We start from the raw sequence: 15,578 nt of genomic DNA, 5'->3' as shown, positions 1-15,578 counted from the left end.
AAGGAAAAAAGATAAGGCCTTGTTATGATTATAAATTGGAGATGAAGAAAAAAGATATTTATGATAACTCAGGTTCTGTTTTTAAAAATCTGGTAGTTGATTGTGACTTTATTCACATTGATTAGAAAAGTGCAAGGGGAAAAAAAACAAGCTTTCAGAGACCGAGGAGATGGTTCAAAGGGTCAAATTCAGTCAGAAGATAAGTTCTGGAGCGTTAAGGCATAAAGTTGCAATTATAGTTAACAGTTAAGGATACTATATTTTTAAAAAGACAAAAAAAAAAAAAAACCAGACTTGCAGAATAAGAGCTCAGGTTCTGAGCCTTATTGCAGGATTCCAGAGAAATTGAGTACATGTCTAAGTGGAACTGATGCTTTATATTTGGATTCATTCATTTGTTCAAAACAAATAATGTGCTATACACTACCTACTGTTAGAGTAGATAAATAGAAACAGAAAAACTATTTTGGCAAAGTAATCCAAGCAAGTAATTACAATAAATTGTGATAAATCTTTCATTTTTGTGTTTAAAAAATGATGTTCTTATTGGTAAACATCCAGAGCTCATATCATCCTTTTGCCCAAAACACTTCTATGGTCCAGGGGTGGGGAGAGTCCGGCCTTTGCAGATTCTTTGCTTCTCAGACATAGAAGACCCTCAGTTTTTTGTTTGTTTTTTGTTTTTTTATTTGTCACTTAACAGGTGGAGAATTCAAAGCCTCTCCTGGTAAGAGGAACAATAGTTACTGTTTTAAAGAGAATTTCTCACAGCTGCCAAGTCCACCCCAAAACCATGCTTGTGAACTAAAACTCCGGAGAAATCCCAGAAAAGCACCTATGATGCTTCCAGGCAAAAGTCAAATATGCTCATTCTCAAACTGCCAGACCCCAGCAAGACTGCACTGAAAATCTTGAATTCAAAACTTACTCAGTAAACACTTTAGTAAGACCTCATGGATTCTTCGTGCTCGTTTATAGTAACCATGATCATTGGAGGCGTTATTTCAATACTCTTTCACTATTATAAATTTCATATCTATAAGGGCTATAATTAATGACTTCACATTGGGCAATAACAATGGGCTTCTAATTGCGATATAACCTGTAGACTTGCAGACAATGGCAGAAGGTATATCAGAAAATAGATGTTTTAAAATTTCATTCTCCACCTTTTATTTAATGACTATTTAAAAGACCGTGCAAACCAAAATTGTTAAGATCTAATACTACTGGATCTCAGAGCCATCTTGAATACTTCCAAAGAATACCAAGGTTTAATGCTTCTTTTGATGAAAACAATACCATGTCCTCTTATGATGTTTTCTAGGAAGAGTAATTCCTATACTATTTTGGTACCTCTGAAAAAGAGAGAAGGGGAAACGGCAGCTAGCTCAAGATGGAAATTTTGGATTGATACCTCAAGATGGAAATTTTGGATTGATACCTGTTCTCACAGTTAGTTATTGACTATCAAGAATTTGATCTTGGGATGGAAAAAAAATTAAAAACCAGTAGACCTAAGGTAAGTCTAAGACAAGACAAATTGTAGGCTGCCCTCATTAATGTGTACATGCTCAGAGGCTCTGGAAATCCAGTTAATAACCTTGGGTCAGTGAAGAAGAGAACTCCCCTTGACTTTATAGAGGTCATTTATGTTCATCCCAACTTATTAAGGTGAGAATAATGATCAAACCAAAATTTTCTGCAGTGAAAAGGCTCAAGAACTAAACAGAATAGTCTAGAGTGTGCCTTTTACCCATGTGCAAGCAGAATTGTATTCGTTACATAAATCTTATTAACCAAAACAAGTACCAAAGAAATGTTAAACATAGAACATAATGTGCTATCAGCATTATCATACAATATGTAAAAGAAAATTATGCTCACATATATAACATATGTTCAGCTATTTCCAGTTACCAGTATAATTCAAATGAAATTAATAACACCTTATCAACCAGTCAAAACAAATACAAAATCCCTAAGAGACTTATTATATTGTTGTATACTTTTATTGCAGGTTTTGCTTTAAATTTCAGAATGTAATGGATTTCTAAAATAGTAGAGAATAGATCTATAATCAAAACACTGGATATAATGATGGGCATCGAAGCTCTTGTCCACTTGAAGGAAAATACACCTAAGAATAATGGGATAAATGGGTAGAAAGAGGGAAAGTTTCTCTATAACCCTAACTCCATACCATTTGAGTATATACCTATTTAAACTCCCTGGGAGGCCAGCCCAGCCTAGCTCCCAATAATTGAGGTAGCAAGCCCTAGAGAAATAGATCATAATATATCTTTATTGCCTAACTTTGTCTTTTCAAAGGAACCTATTTAATGGTAGAATAGCCCGTATATAGAAGCCTTTCCCTGGTGAGCATCAGTATAGAAGGGGGAGAGGCTAACTGGGGAAATGTGGATTCCATCCCCATTTGTAGGAGGAATGGGAATCTTAAGGGTTTTCATTTTTTAAAACGTGTACAGAGTTCATCGTATCAGTAAAGCCCTTTAATTTCCTTGGCACTATGCAAATAATGATTCCCTTATTCAAATAGAGTCTTCTGTACCCTGAAGCACAGAGCCAACTCAAAAATATGAGGAAGTAAAAATTGAAAGTCCAAATATTGCCCTTGCAATGTAAATAATGCTAATAATGCTAACAAGAAAGGGTGGTTATTTTTTCTCCTTACATATACTTTTGATGACTGTTATTAACCGAGTGTTACTATAATTCATGTATATATGATAAATAGCACACAGTTGAGCCTGTATCTTCACATACTGCTGTTGTGTATATATTATATAAAATATGTATGTATGGATAACCAAACTAAGGTGTAACCATACAATAGATAAGTACTCAGCAATAAAAATGAATAAACTATTGATATGTGAAACAGCATGGATGAACATCAAAAGCATTATACTAACTGAGGGGCACCTGGGTGGCTCAGTCTGACTCCTGATCTCAGTTCAGGTCATGATCTTGTGGTTCGTGAGTTCAGGACCCGCATTGGGCTCAGTGCTGACAGTGTGGAGCTGGCTTGGGATTCTGTCTCTCCTTCTGACTTTCCCCCACTGGTACTCTCTCTCTTTCTCTCTCTCTCTCTCTCAAAATAAATAAACTTAAAAAAAAGCATTATGCTAATTGAAACACACATCCATAACAGACTACATACTGCATGGCTCTGTGCACTTGACATTCTGGAAAATTTAAAACCATACAGTCAAAAATCTCTCAATGGGTGCTGGGGATTTGAGGAGGAAGGAGATGGACTACGAAGGGGTACAAGGACAGTATTGGGGACTGTTACAGAATACATTTGTCAAAATGCATAGAACTGTATATCCAAAAATGAATTTTATTATATATAAATTATATCTAAGTACAGCTGAATAACTTCTAGAAGTTAGGGCACATATTTGTTTTGCTTGCTTTAAATATGCAACAGACATACTGAAGTTTTGTAAATGTGCTTGTCAATGATAATGATGCTGATATTGGTGATGATTAGCATCCTCCAAGGCTCACTGGCGAAAACATGGAGGTCTTAATGACAAACCAAAGTTTGTTTTTCCCCACCTGAATACATTATAATTTCAGGGACTTTTTTTTTTTTTAGCTAGAATTCAGTAGTGATATAGGCTTGAGTGTACAGCTTTCCTTTCTACAGTTTCCCAGTGGGTCAGAGGTTTCACATTGACACTGCTCCAATGCCTCTGACAGACCCCTCCACCCAACTTGTTTTTGCTTCTAGCAATGTTCACCTTCAAACTAGCCCAAAATTAGTGGAAAAGTTATCGTCGGCTATAAAGAAAAACAGATAAAGAAACCGATCAGCATATAATCATAGGCTCGACAAAATCCCCCAGTTTTTAACAATCTATTTTTAATGTACTCAGAGATTTAGATGTTCTTCTGGGAGTTGTATAGGAATATTCCTCCTTCAAATAGTCTGTCATCCTCCTGACTCAAAATGATAAGCTGGCATATTTTTAAAAATAAGTGGTAATGTTTACAACTTAAGTATTATTTATAAATAATTAATCCTTGTTTAAACTTAGTTTTAGAGCTAGGGGTTTGTAGACGTTTTATTTACAGCAGTTTTTTTCCATTGAAAGGCCCCACCGTTTTATTTAGTTGGTTTGACTAGATTATATTTACATGCACTTTGGACTTCTATCAGTTAAATGCTGTAACACTACTTCTGTTTATGTGATGATGAAGTGGTTACATTTAAATATTTTTTTATTTGTGGTGCCTGTCCACAAGGTAGACTTGATATTATTGTTTATCCAACTGAAATAATAAATTTAAAGAGGAAGGGGATGAAGTCTGAAAAACAACAACAACAACAACAACAGTAGATGGTATCTGAAGGAAGTTATACCATTAGGAGAATACACTAAGATTTTGAGAAGGAGATAGGACACTAAAATCTATAGGCTAAGGAAAATGATCCCTTCCCACTCCTAGAACTAAAAGGGTCTTAAGGTAGATATTAAGCCATATTTTAAAATTCAAAAAATAATTAAAAGAAGTCAAGAAATATGTCAAACGTCTCAATGTTTTTCACCAAAGAAGGATAACTTCTACATTTATTCATGCATTATATGCCTTCAAATGTGTTTAATTGACTAAAACCAAAAAATATATCAGGACGACAGATCTGTATCTCAATGCATAAGCAGTTAACCCGCCCCTGTCACAAACATACAACACCTGCTGCATACAAGATGCTCTAATAGCCTGGGTCTTATTGTTAATTAGGTTACAATCAAAATCTTTTACAGTGGAGTGACCTTTAAAGTATGATTTCTGGTGCCCACCAGAGCCATAGAATCAGAAGGTCCTAAATGTGGAGTCAGGGAATTTGAATGTTTTTACCAATTTCTCTACCCCCTTACCAACATATAACAACACACTTAATAACCATGAATAAGCTGATGGTGGTAATCACTGACTTAGTTTTGAAGGTAAATTCTAGTTTTGAAATTCTTTAGATACATGATAAATGTAACAAAGAAGAGTGCTCTAAGCCAGTGCTTCAGGCCATTTTCTGCCTACAGTTCATTAACTCTCTACTGGCATGATTTATACCATCACATTCATTTAGCCCTTAGTTCCTTTTAGTTAGCCACAATGGACTCGGTCTTTTAAACTTTGCTTTTATGACCTATATATCTGCCTATTTGACATTATGTCCAGTTCAGACCACCTACTTTTTCATAAAAGCCACCAAAACCTTAGCATTTTGACTGAAGAAAGATAAAAATCAGTGATCTGAGAACAAACATTATTCCTTTATATAAAATACCAAAATTATGAGCCTTCAGGCTTTTTCCCTTCTGTTATTTAGGAAGACATCCTGATATATACCAGCTGAAAACTTTTAAAACTCTATCCTTTTAATCTTATGCTCCGAGAATGATCTGCAAATTCCAATACCAAATTTATGTTGGCCTTGTAGATGCCAAAGAATTTCTTAGAGATACAATCATTCTGGCACTGAAGTTCTGCAGATGATTCCTTGGAAGAAAATTAAACAAGACAGTTATCTGAACATGTTTAAATTACCTTTTTAGGAATTTTGTTGCACTCAAGGACAGAGTTCTACTTTGAGGGTTTTCTTTAACAATGTGAGAATTTGCAAAAAGGAAAAAAAAATTAAATAGAAACTGATACAATCTAAACTCTCATTCTAGAACAGATGTCTGTGCAAATACCAAGCATGAGAGGATGATAGAATGTGGTTTGTTACCCCAAATAAAAAGCACTAAATCATTTAACCCATTTGAGCCTTTTCTCAGTCAGAATATGCAACATAATTCTGATTTTAATGGCTTCAAAATAATTGACATTTTTCCTGCACACTAGATGTCCAATGAAGGTTTACAAGCAGGCTGTAGCTTTCATAGTCACTCAAGGACCCAGAGTGATGCTCCTCCCCATCTTGACCGATGATTAGAGCAGGAAGTTGGGAATGTAAATTTTGCAATGGCTCTTAAAACTCCTAGAAACACAGGATATCCATTCTTCTGCTCATGTTTCCCTGGAGAAAGTACATCAAGTGGCCCTACCTTTAAAGGGAGCAGAAAAGGGCAGTCCTGCCATGTGCTCAAGGAAGAGGAGAATGAATTATGTGCCAAACCGTGAGACCATTACAGAACCAAGGCCATACTTTTCAAGAGTTTGGAGAAAGGCATTACATAATTATAGGCTCTGATGATGACACAGAGACCTAGTGAAACAACAGCCTAGGGAAGTGCTGAGTCACAAGCAAAGAAGCATATGCAATGACCCAAGTCATCTGTGAAAAGGAGGGTAGGTCGAGAGCCTCTTACAATCAAAGCCAGTAAATATGGAAGGATGAGGGCAGATGGAGTAAGCTTAGAAACAGAATGGAAAATGGGACTTGAAGTATTTTTCTCTCCCAATTCATGGTCAAATATAGGAAATTTCTAGGGTGTCTTGGATTTCAAGTGGAGGTATAGTCAGAGCAACTAGACATTGTGTAGGCTCTATTGTAGTACATTTTTACTATCATACCAATGTTATGTAAGCTCAAAACTGTCCAATGGATTAATTAAGTAATTAATGGTGAAAGTAGTCACATTAGCATTCAAAACAAGAATTTAAAATAATGTGGTAGCCACTTCAAAATCAGGATTGGCCATTTTTAGATTTACATTACTTGGCAGTCAAGGTAACGCTGTTTGATCATTGCTACTGAAGTTCAGAGGCTAACATTTATTCCCATCTATGGGATTAGTCCTTCTCCCACCTACGAAAAAGTAAATTTGAATGATTGGGGAAGATGAATACCTGTTAATTGTGGTTTTTAACATTTTAATTAATAACTATGCTTCAGGGATCATGCAACAAGATGGATATGACTAACACTACCCTTAAAATACCATAAAAAATCTCCAAAATAAGGGCATGATATGAAGAATCACCAAGGTTTTAAACAAAAAATTAAAATACTCTCTCCCAGTCTCATTTCTACCTCAAATCCTTTCTTTAAACATACAAAGCAGGATAGAATATATCGGTCTTCTTCACTAGACTGAGGACTCATTAGGGCTAGGGATTAGGACTTTTTTCTGGGTTTCCCCAGACCACTTTTTTAAACATAAAAACAAGCAGTATTTTTTTTTTTCTTTTTGTGGCAGGGATATTTATGAAGACTTCTGTGACTTGCCTGGCAAGTAAAATGTGGGTAGGAATTAACATCACATCATTTCTGGGCAGAAACTTTAAGCACCAGTATGGGCTTTACCATATGTCCTTCCCCACTGCCACAATAAATGGTAATGTTCTAGACAGAGATTCCACTAATCTGGATTTCCAAATTAAAATCATGTGGAACAAGGCCTCAACTGACTAGCAAAGGACATGAGTGAAAAGTATTCTCTGTTCTTATGAGCAACTAACGTATTAGTATTGCTACCTCAGCATACACTAGCCTAGTCCTGACATATGAAGTACATTCAGAACAAAGCAAAAGGCTTCCAAGAACAACAAAATGCTATTAAGAAAAACAACAGTTGAAATAGAATCCACAAACTAAAGCCTGTGCCTTTTTTATTTATAGCTCATTTCTGAGACTCAAGTTTAGATTCTGAATATAAGATCTGAAGGTCAGAAAAGTCAGAAAAGTTCAGTCACTTGGTCAATTTCACAAAGGACTTCAAAATCCATGATCTTTCCATTGTCCCATGTGTCATGGAGATTCTTATTTTGCATAAAAGAAAATGGAGATTGGGGAAGTTAATTGGTTACCTCTTCATAACTGAGCTCAACTGACTCCATGTCTGGTGTTAACTCCACTACTATAGTAAGAATACCTTTGTTTTTGGAAAAGGCATTTGATTTTATATTCTAGAAAAGTAATACAGCTGACTTTAAGTTATCCTACGTGCATACTTTCCATTCTCTTATCCTTTCCACCTTCTGTGCATGTGAATTGAAACCTTAGCTCTGCCTCTTAGTAACCATATGAACATAAGTCAAATACCTATAAAGTGGTGATAAATATGTAAGTCCCCAGCACACTGTAAGAAAGAAGACAATTCATAAATTTTTATTTCTGTCCTATGTGTTCTATGCAAGAGTCCGTACTGATGAAGATGAATATAGCCGGGGCACCTGCGTGGCTCAGTTAACCATCTGACTTCAACTCAGGTCATGATCTCAAGGCTATTCATGAGTTCAAGCCCCACGTTGGGCTCTATGCTGGCAGGCAGACCCCTCTTTGGATCCTCAATCTCCCTCTCTCTTTTCCTCCTCGACTTGTACTCTCTCCCTTTCTCTCTCTGAAAAATAAACTTTGAAAAAAAAAAGATGAATATAGCCAAAAATATGAGCAGTCACAATTAGAAATGGGCTTAAAAAAATGTGGGTAAGAATGTATTTTTACTTCCTTTGGCACCCATTCATCAAGAAAAGGTATTGCCCTATGACATCAAAGTTGACAATTAGGCAGATTGGATTAAATATTCTCATGTTAACATTTCAGAGGTGTTGGGGGAAAAGGCAAGAATTCTACTTTCTCTTCTGTATTAAAAAACTAATTAAACTCCAGAAATTTCCTGAATCCACTCCAGGTTAAGGAAGCTGACTGACAGTACTCCAGGGTTTGAGAATACCTGACAGTTAAGTAGAAAAGTCAGGAGTCTGTTTCAGACTGGAGGTTCACAGTCTGTCACTCAGGCTCTACTCAACAGGGCTCAAAGAAAATGAGAGATGCCCTAATGGGTTTTCTGGCCCCTATTGAGATCAAAGGCAGTAGGTAACTTGGCTAGCCTTTCTTCTCTGTCTTTCCCAATCCTCCTGCCCTTCAGATGATTCATCTGAGCCCATAATCAAGGATTTTGGGGGCCTGAGTGAATTTGGTATAACCCTGAAAAGGAGAAAAAAATAGTGCACTTAAAGGGAAAATAGTTATCCTCAAAAGGACATTCAATATCCATATTCTATTAGCAACCTTGCCTACCCTTCTATACATTCTATAATCTGGTAATGGATCTACTTGACGTTTATAAAAGACATCTATGCTGTATCGTGTTCTTCTCTCTGGGAGATATTTATAAAATTGCAAGAATGCTTCCTCTCTATCATGTCTAAGAGAATACTAGAAATTACAAGTAGAAGTTATTGTATTATCTATTAATTCTCAGTGAAAAAAATTTTCAGCCCTAATTTTTTTTTAATATCAGCTTCCTCTAGTATACCATCTGCTTCGTTTGGATGAAACTGGGACTCCGCCATTGCTCTTTGCTGCTATACTCCTAGGTCCTCCCTTTGCTCAGGCTTTTCTTCTCTGAAATGAAGTCAGCACTTCAAACCCTGTAGAAAGTAAATGTATCTGCTATCTAAAGTTTCTTCAGTTTGCAAGCAGAAGATATATGGGTTATTTAATTCCCATTTCTATGCCTACAAAAGTACACTACCATCTTCTACTTGTTCCACAGTAGGAATATATCTGATTTATCTTTTGCTTTTCACACTAAATGGGAAGGCTTCAAGCCAGGTCTTTCATTCTGGAAAATGCTTATCTTTTATTGGAGGAGAATTCTTTTTGTTAATGCTATTCTAAAACTCTCCACCTTGTGAAAACTGGTTCAACTGCTGGCCAGGTTGAGTCATATAAAGTGGTTACCATGGTGGCTAGTGACTTAATGAAAAAGAATCAGTGGGCTGCATTTTGGACCAGCAAATCAGGTCAGAAAGAAAATAACCTTTCTTTTCTGTAAGCTTCCGTCATTTTAGTTCAGGCCCTGTCTAAAGTCTTTACATCATTCTGAAAGATTCAATTGTCAAGCACTGAAGAATCTATCTATCTTCGCTCTCCTACAAGACTCCTTTATGGACTCCTAGATTCCTGATGAAGCCAGAGGGTTCAATAATTATTATGTCTATATTTTGTTGCTTCCAACAAAATATGAATTGAAATCTAGATTTTTTCTCCCCCCCCCACCCCTAAGATATTATGGTATAGTTTCTTTCAGGTGGCTAGCTCATTTTGTTTGGTGCTAATGAATCAAGGGTTATAAAGTCAAACCCAAGTGAATCAGTTAAGTTTGCCTGTGCTTAGAGTTCCAGATACCCTGCACTGAATAAGAATGTAAATGAAGTACCATCAGTGGACAAACAGCCAAAAGTACTTGCTTTCCAGATGGAAGGTTAATAACTTCATTTATATGCATAAAGAGAATCACTAAGATGTTGAAATTTTTCCACGAATAGACAGTCTCAACTCTTCACATAACCTGTACATAGTTCAACACTCTTAAAACAAGGCATTTTATTTTCTATAATCTTAGAGCTAGAAGTCATCTCAAGAGGTCTTTGGATCTGGCTCCCTGCCTTCCAACAGGTGAATTTGAATTTTATTCATTGCTTAGCTCACTCCTTCTGGAGATGGAAAACAACCAGCAAGCCCTTTCTTAGTGCCCTTTAATATTCTTAAAGACAAAGTCATTCCTTTTTCTTCTCATTTCATTAATCATAATATGCAATTTTTAGAATTCCAATTACATATTTAATGTATTTATCTTCATTTTTAGAATTTTTTAAATGTTTGTTCATTTTTTGAGAGAAAGAGGGCACATGGGAGGGGGGTGGGCAGAGAGGGAGGAAGACACAGAATCCAAAGCAGGCTCCAGGCTCTGAGCTGTCAGCACAAAGGCTGATGCTGGGCTCGAACTCACAGACTGAGAGATCATAACCTGAGCCAAAGTTGGCTGCCTAACTGACTGAGCCCCCCAGGTGCCCCTAATTTATCTTTTTTGCCCTGATTTTGTAGAGTCACTACAATAAACACAACAATTTTTCTTCCTGACCCGAGTCTACAGTGACCCCATAGAGGATCATGAAGTGAACTCTGAAGAAAGTAACTCATTTAAATGTGTTCATTGGATTATTGAAATATATATATATGTATGTATGTGTGTGTATATATATATATATATATATATATATATATTTTTTTTTTTTTACGAAGAATGGCACCTTAAGGCATTCATCTATTTACATCCCATTATTAGCTTCTCTGAGGATTAGAAGTGGTATCCTTAATAATGTCAACATTTCTTAATGGAACTAGAACCATTTTATAATGCAACTGTTATTCATTTGCTGCAAAGACATTTCCACCAACAATCATCATTGCCCCATATAATGGGAATAATGTGCCAAACTGGAAACAGTAGAGGGAGGTGGCACATGTCCCTTTAAAAAGGGACATCATACATGGCACAGCTGCACTTGATTTAAAGGCTCCCATAGCTAAAATGTTTGCCTGAGAATTGAGTCTTGGGTAAGCATTATTTGCAGAATAAATAAAACAAAGTCCCGATCTGTTAGCCACATAGATAATTTGACCTGTAGTATTACAATGCTATTAAAAAGAAACCTAAACAGCCTGAAAATAAGCCATCAGACAGAAACATTTTAAATAGGACCTAATAAAAAATAGAGAATGTTCCATCTGAGACCAGGAAAAGTAGCAAATTTTAACTTAAAATCAAGGAGTGACCACTGTTGCAGATGGAAAAGAGCATAAGTGTCAGTAACAACTGAAAAAGAACTTTTGACAGAAAATGAAAGATTAAAAAGAATAGAAGAAATATCAGTCACATAAGGGCAAAACCCAGAGTCTGAATGTTCATAATTCCTTCTTTTACCTCCAAAATTAGAGAGCACTACTTCAGGGTTATTCCAGCGAGGGTGAGAGAATCTCCTACGGTTACTCTGCAAGTTAGATTTGCTCTGTTTGCTTTGTTTCACAGGCAGAAATGGGTCTTCTATACCCATAGAGAATGTAGGCTTCATTGTTGTTGGCCAGCTAGTGGGACAACACGGGTCACTTATTAGATTGTTATCTAATCCTCAGTTTGTGTATGGATGCCATTATTCCAATAATGCCAGGGCCATTATTTTTATTACTTTGTTGAGAATTTGGGTGATAAATCTGTAGATGGTTAAGAGCATTCCAGGGCTGTTCCCATTAGTGACATCAATGATTCCTTAAAATCCATTTTTGTGATATTTAATTAAAATCCACATGTCTATCAGTATAGAAAACATTAACTAAATGAAATTGAATTTAAGAAGTCTTCTTTGCAAATAAATCATGAGTCCAGATGTCCACTGGGTAGACAGGAGCAATTAGGCAGAAACTTTAACCTTGACTCTCCGCTCTTAACCCTCAGTGAATCCTTTTGCACTTCCACTGCAGAAGCAATAGCATTTCTTCATGCTCACAAAACTTGCATGCATTTGGATTGCTCAAGTTATTTACATGAAATACACCTTTCATAAAATACAGTGTGTGTGTGGGTGTGCACGCGTGTGTGTGGTATGAGGAAGGTTACATTTGTCAAATTCCTATTTACTCTAAAGGTTGGATTAAATGTTATCTTCTCACTTTTTTGATTTTTTAATTTTGAATTCCAGTTAACACATGGTGTTCTATTAGCTCCAGGTGTACAATATAGTGATTCAATAATTCCATACATCATTGGGTGCTCATCATGATAAGTACACTCCTTAACACCCATCACCTATTTCACCCATCCCCTATCCCCATCCCCTCTGGTAACCATCACTTTGTTCTCTGTAGTTAAGAGGTCATTTCTTGATTTGTCTTTTTTTTTTTTTCCTTTGTTTCTGAAATTCCACATATGAGTGAGATCATATGGTACCTGTCTTCCTCTAACTTATTCCTCTTAGCATTATATTCTTCAGCTCAATGTTGTTGAAAATGGCAAGACTTCATTTTTTAGTGGCTAAATAATATTTCATTGTGTATGTACACACACACACACACACACACACACACACACACACACACACACGGCTTCTTCATTCAACTACTGATGGCATCTGAACTGCTTTGACAATTTGGCTATTGTAAATAATGCTGCTATAAACACAGGGGTGTGGGGCGCCTGGGTGGCTCCGTCGGTTAAGCGTCCGACTTCAGCTCAGGTCACGATCTCGCGGTCCGTGAGCTCGAGCCCCGCGTCAGGCTCTGGGCTGACAGCTCAGAGCCTGGAGCCTGTTTCCGATTCTGTGTCTCCCTCTCTCTGCCCCTCTCCCGTTCATGCCCTGTCTCTCTCTGTCTCAAAAATAAATAAACGTTAAAAAAAAATTAAAAAAAAAATAAACACAGGGGTGCAGGTATCCCTTTGAATTGGTGGGTTTTTTTAATTTAGGGGGTAAATACCCAGTAGTGTGATTACTAGATTGTAGGGTAGTTCTATTTTTTAAATTTTTTGAGGAACCTCCATACTGTCTTCCCAGTGGCTGCACCCGTTTGCATTCCTACCAACAGTGCACACGAGTTCCTTTTCCTCTACATCCTCGCCAATACTTGACATATCTTGTGGGTTTTTTTTTTTTTTTTAACTCCTTTAGGTGTAAGATTAGGTTGTTTGAGATTTTTCTTTCTTCTTGAGGTAAGCCAGTATTGCTATAAACTTCCCTCTTAGAACTGCTTTTGCTGCATCCCATAAAGGTTTCGGTACCATTATGCTTTAATTTTTGTTTCCATTCACTTTTTGATTCCTTCTTGGATTTCTTAATTGGACCACTCATTGAGTAAATGCTATCTTTTTAAATAAAACTTTCACTGACAACTAAGTGACCCCAGAGTCCTTTGGACTCTCATAATTTGGTCATTCTTCTAATCCTCAACAGTCATCTAAATACAACATAATTCTTTTTTTTTTTTTTTAATTTTTTCAACATTTTTTATTTATTTTTGGGACAGAGAGAGACAGAGCATGAACGGGGGAGGGGCAGAGAGAGAGGGAGACACAGAATCGGAAACAGGCTCCAGGCTCCGAGCCATCAGCCCAGAGCCTGACGCGGGGCTCGAACTCACGGACCGCGAGATCGTGACCTGGCTGAAGTCGGACGCTTAACCGACTGCGCCACCCAGGCGCCCCAATACAACATAATTCTTTACAGAGTCCATGGAATGGTTGAGGGCAAAGACAGAATTATTTAATCACCAGTACAATCCTGGATTTTACCACAATATATAGCATATGGGCACTCCCATGTATGTTAGCATGGGCTGAATACATGAATGAGTTTTATCCCAATATTGCCGAGCTAGCCCAACAATTATTACTGGCTCCTGAATATCAAATTGCTAACATGCACTACAGTCTTATAAACAAGATATATTTTCTGTGCTCCTTAGTCTTTTATTCTGAACTACATGTCTTGACCAGCTGTCTTTAAGATGCACATCAGAAACAAGGGATACAGATATCCATCTCATGTCCTGAAGACATGCATATGCATGTATGTGTGTGTACAAACATTTATATGTGTATAGATAGATATTCCTTATTTTCTACATAAGGACATATTCAAATTCATACCCAAATTACCTTGTTAGTGGCCTTCCCTGGTCTCTAATCAAGGTATTTCACATTCCTTTCTCTCTTCTTTGATCTAGTAATGTTCGTTAGCCTGTATTATGTTGTGGTCCTTCTTGTCTAGGTTTTTTTTGACACTAACATCTGAGGCCCCTACAGCAGCTGATTGACCAAATGTCCTTCTGCTTTAAAAGTCTAACTATATATATCAAGTTAAAGTTATTTTTTGGCTAGAACACTATATAGGTGATATTTTGTCCTCATTTTGTCATATTGGGAGACACATCATAGCAATTTGTGCCATTAGGAGTGATGCTAAATTTAGTCATTCTGATAAGATGATATCTGACAATTGACCCATTATGAAGGTAAGTTTATTAAATTTTTAATAAGTATTTGAGTTGATGCTTTTAGATTAGGATAAACTGATTTTCATTGTCAACATTAATTATTACAGTAGATGTTATGAAATCATTTTCCTAGTTTTACCATTACTTCTCTATTTAGGAGTTGATAATTTTCTTGAAGAGTTTTCCCTTTGCTCTGCTTAATTTTTAAGTCTCCTTCCTCCAACAGTAAGATACTATGTCCTCATTAATATGTTTAGACACTTGATTCAAAAACCATATATTTAAGATTGGTACACTAATAGCATCAAGACAAAATCTACACATAGTAAAATATATCTTAATACTTTTTAAGATTAGTAAAGTTCCAAATATGTGCTCAGGGATCTAAATCTTTTCTTTGTACTCATTTGATTTACACTTAGTATTATTTATATTTATATACAGATTTGGTAGGTTTGTCTCCTTTATCCATATGAATATATAAGTGTTTTTTAAATAAATATTAATCTAGTTCAAAATCTCAAAACCATATAAAAAGACCTATATTGAAATCTTATGTTTTATCACTTTATCTTTACTAAACATCCACAGTCTCTTTTCATTAGATTTTATATTATGTGTATAAAATTATCTGGAGATATATACACACATATCCTGCCTGGTACTTAACGTTGTGGCTCATGTAAAATCTTTTATGTAGCTCTCACTTTCTCTAGTGTTTTGGGTTTTTTTTTCCTTTGAAACTACAGTTCCAATATTGCCTCAGTTTGTAACTTGCTGCTGTCAAGTCCAATAAGTATCTAATTTCTTTTTGACAGGATAA

The sequence above is a fragment of the Neofelis nebulosa genome, chromosome 10 (assembly GCF_028018385.1).
Source record: "Neofelis nebulosa isolate mNeoNeb1 chromosome 10, mNeoNeb1.pri, whole genome shotgun sequence".
Lineage (NCBI taxonomy): Eukaryota > Metazoa > Chordata > Mammalia > Carnivora > Felidae > Neofelis > Neofelis nebulosa.
This window is presented reverse-complemented; position numbering follows the sequence as displayed.